Raw genomic sequence first — 3,135 nt, forward strand, 5'->3', positions numbered from 1 at the left:
AGAGGTAAATATATGTGTGTGTGTGTATATATATATATATATAAATAGAAATGGAAAATTGATAATAATATGCATGATTAAGCCACTATGCAGTATATTCTGTATGAGAAACTACATTTTGTATGCTGTGATGATGCTTAGGCGATGAATGCAAATTAATTAACTAAAAAAAAAAGTTTCAAGAGGTAAAAAACATGAAAACTTTTCTTGAAATTAAAAACAATGCATATTTGAGACCCGCCGGTGGTGTGGTAGTTAAGGTACTGGACTACCACATGGCTGATGGCAGTCTGAGTCCCAGATCCGGCAGCTTGCTTTCCCTCAAAATAATAATAAATAATTAAAAAAAAAAAAGGACCAGCAGTTAGCGTAATGAGAGGAGAATGGAGGAGAAGGGATTGCAGCGTGGCCATCCCCCCTGTGGGGTGATTTCTTGCTTTCTGTCTCTATATCTCTCTCTGTCTGTCTGGTGAGCACACGTGCCCTATAGTGAAAAACCTCTCCCCCCCCAAAACAAACAAACAAACAACAAACAAACAAACAAAACAATGCGTATTTGATGACTGCAGTAAGCTATATAGCCCCAGCTAGGTGCTACTTTATAGTATGTTCATTCTATTCACTGAGGTTTATGCCTAAAGTCAGACTTGTGTTCATGGATATGTATATATCAGCTGTGCTTGTTATTGGAAATATTTAGATTAAGTTAATTAGTGAATCAATAAAATGGGGGGGAAAGGCATAGAAAGCAACCATGGATACCAGAGATAGTGTGGGAGGAGGGTGGGACACAGCAGAGGGTGAGAGAGAGGGAATCAAGGATGGCAAAAAAAAAAAAAAAAAAAAAAAAAAAAGAGCCAAATATACAGGAAACCAAAAATGGAAAATTATTTGTTGACAATAACACGTATGTTGATGTGCTTGATTGAGCCAAATACAGTGTAGTCTGGATGAGAAATCTCATTTTGTATGTTGTAATGGTGTATAGTGAATGAATGTTAAAAAAACAAAACTATTTTGGTGTCTGAATGTCCAGCTTTGTCTTCTTTCTACTTTCACATTTAATTGATAAATTGGTTTGCTATAGAATTTTGGTTTGGAAATAATTTCCCCCCAGATTTCTGCTGTATTGCGTTGTAGCGTCTAGGGTTTCTCTTGAGAATAAAAATCAGTCTCATTCCTGACCCTGGGGATGAGGCGTATTCTCTCTCTAAAAGCTTGTTGGGTTTTCCCTTGTCCTCCACGTTTGGAGACGTTATAGCGAAGATTGACATGGAGTGGGTCTATTTTCATTAGTATTTGGATTCTAGACTCAGGGATAGACACGGGTCTTCCCGTTCTCAGAAGCTTCCGTAATTCCACCCGTGTGCTTTCCCTTCCTAGCTTTTCCTCGGCTGCTCCCTCGCTCTGGAACTGTGTTCATATTGTGAACTTCTTGGAGTGACCTTGGACTTCTTTGCTCCATTTTCTCTGTGTCTGTTTTGTCTTCTAACTTTTCTGATGAGCTTCCCGCCTATGACTACATATCACAGTAGTATCATTTTCATACATATCAAATTTCCGGCTCCTCTTTTTTGTTTTCTAAATACTCTTTTTTAAAAACATGTTCTTTCTCATGGATGCCAAGTCTTCCTGTCTGCCAGAGGATATTCGCAGTTCCCTGTTCTTGAAGTTTCCTTCTCTGTGTATGACTCCGTTTCCTCCCAGTTGCCCCGTTCCCTTTGTTTTGGTTTCTCTCTCTTGTCAGGGGCTTTCTTCAGAAGCCTGAGGCTTTTGGCTTCTCGTTCATACTAAAGAGTGGGCTGTGAGAAGTCTACCAGAAGCTCTGCCTGTGTGGTTAGGACTGTCCACTGAGCTTCGTGGTAAAACATTCAGCCAGGCTGGCGGAGCGGCGGCTGTGGTGCTGGACTCCCGCGGCCGACCACAGTTTGAATCCTGGACCTGGTGCTTGAAAAATCACACCAGATGCATGTATGTGTACCCAGAATCCCAGGAGGAGACTAAAAGAGAAGGGATTGCAGTGTTGTAGTGTGGCCATCCCCCTGGGATATGGTTTCTCACTTTCCCTCTCTTTGTCTCTATAGCAAAAACTTCTAAAAACAACAGTAACAACAAACCCAAAACAAAAAAACACCACTGCAACCAAAAACATAAGGTTGAGCTATTTTTCTGAGGAACCACCAATATCAGGCTTATTAAAAATTTCACCGTGGGCTGAAAGGTCCACAGAAAAGGGGCCTTCAATCGTCTTTTGGAGGTGATAGCTTACACATTCTGCCGGTTGAGTGAGAGAAGAGGCTGACGTGGGCTGGGGTCAACACTCAGTGTACACACCTGCACTAACCCCCGTCTCTGCATGGCCCCTGGCCTTTAGCTGTGTCCCCCCATCTGAGACTTTCTGTTCCACCCTTTCTAGAGTGTAAACTTTCATTTTTCTGTTGTGGTAGAGAAAGGGATTTGAAGGCCAACTGTGTCTTAAGCAGACTTCAAAGAATGTGAGTTTACAGCTTTGCATTTACTTTCTGAAGTACTTGGTGTCACCACACCCACTGTAGAATTTTCTGGGTGTATCTGGCTCCTTCTTGGCAAAAAGTCCTTAGACCTGGGCTGTGGACTTTAGAGACTTCAGGATTCCCTCTTTCACTTGTTCCCTTCCCAATAGCCATGAGGACCTGCACATGTAGAGCTGGGCCTCATTCTCTCCTTCTAGAACATTCTTTGTACTCAAAATTCACTGTCTGAATAATCCCAACCTGGGGCCAAGTGGGCCCCTTTCCAGAGTGCCTTCTGCTAGAGTGGACCAAGACGCCTAGTGAGCACACCTAGGCTGAGGGTGGATGTTATGGGCAGTCTGGACAGAGCATGAAAGCCAGGAACGCAGAATCCTAAACCACGACTGGGGGAAACCAAAGAGCCACTCCTCACGTTCAGAAAGCTTGAGTGGAGCGCCTGAGGAAGCCCATGTACCCTATGTCAACATGAGTTCCAAGCCAAGAGAATACGCTTTATTTAAAGGTTAAGACAATGCCTTTACCCTCTACTTTTGATGACGTTAGGGGCCAGTGTATTCATGTCACAGGTGGCCATGACAAGTGCTGAAAACCACAGACATTTATTATCGCATGCTTCTAGAGT

This window comes from Tupaia chinensis, unplaced genomic scaffold (genome assembly GCF_000334495.1).
Source record: "Tupaia chinensis unplaced genomic scaffold, TupChi_1.0 Scaffold000045_1, whole genome shotgun sequence".
Classification (NCBI taxonomy): domain Eukaryota; kingdom Metazoa; phylum Chordata; class Mammalia; order Scandentia; family Tupaiidae; genus Tupaia; species Tupaia belangeri.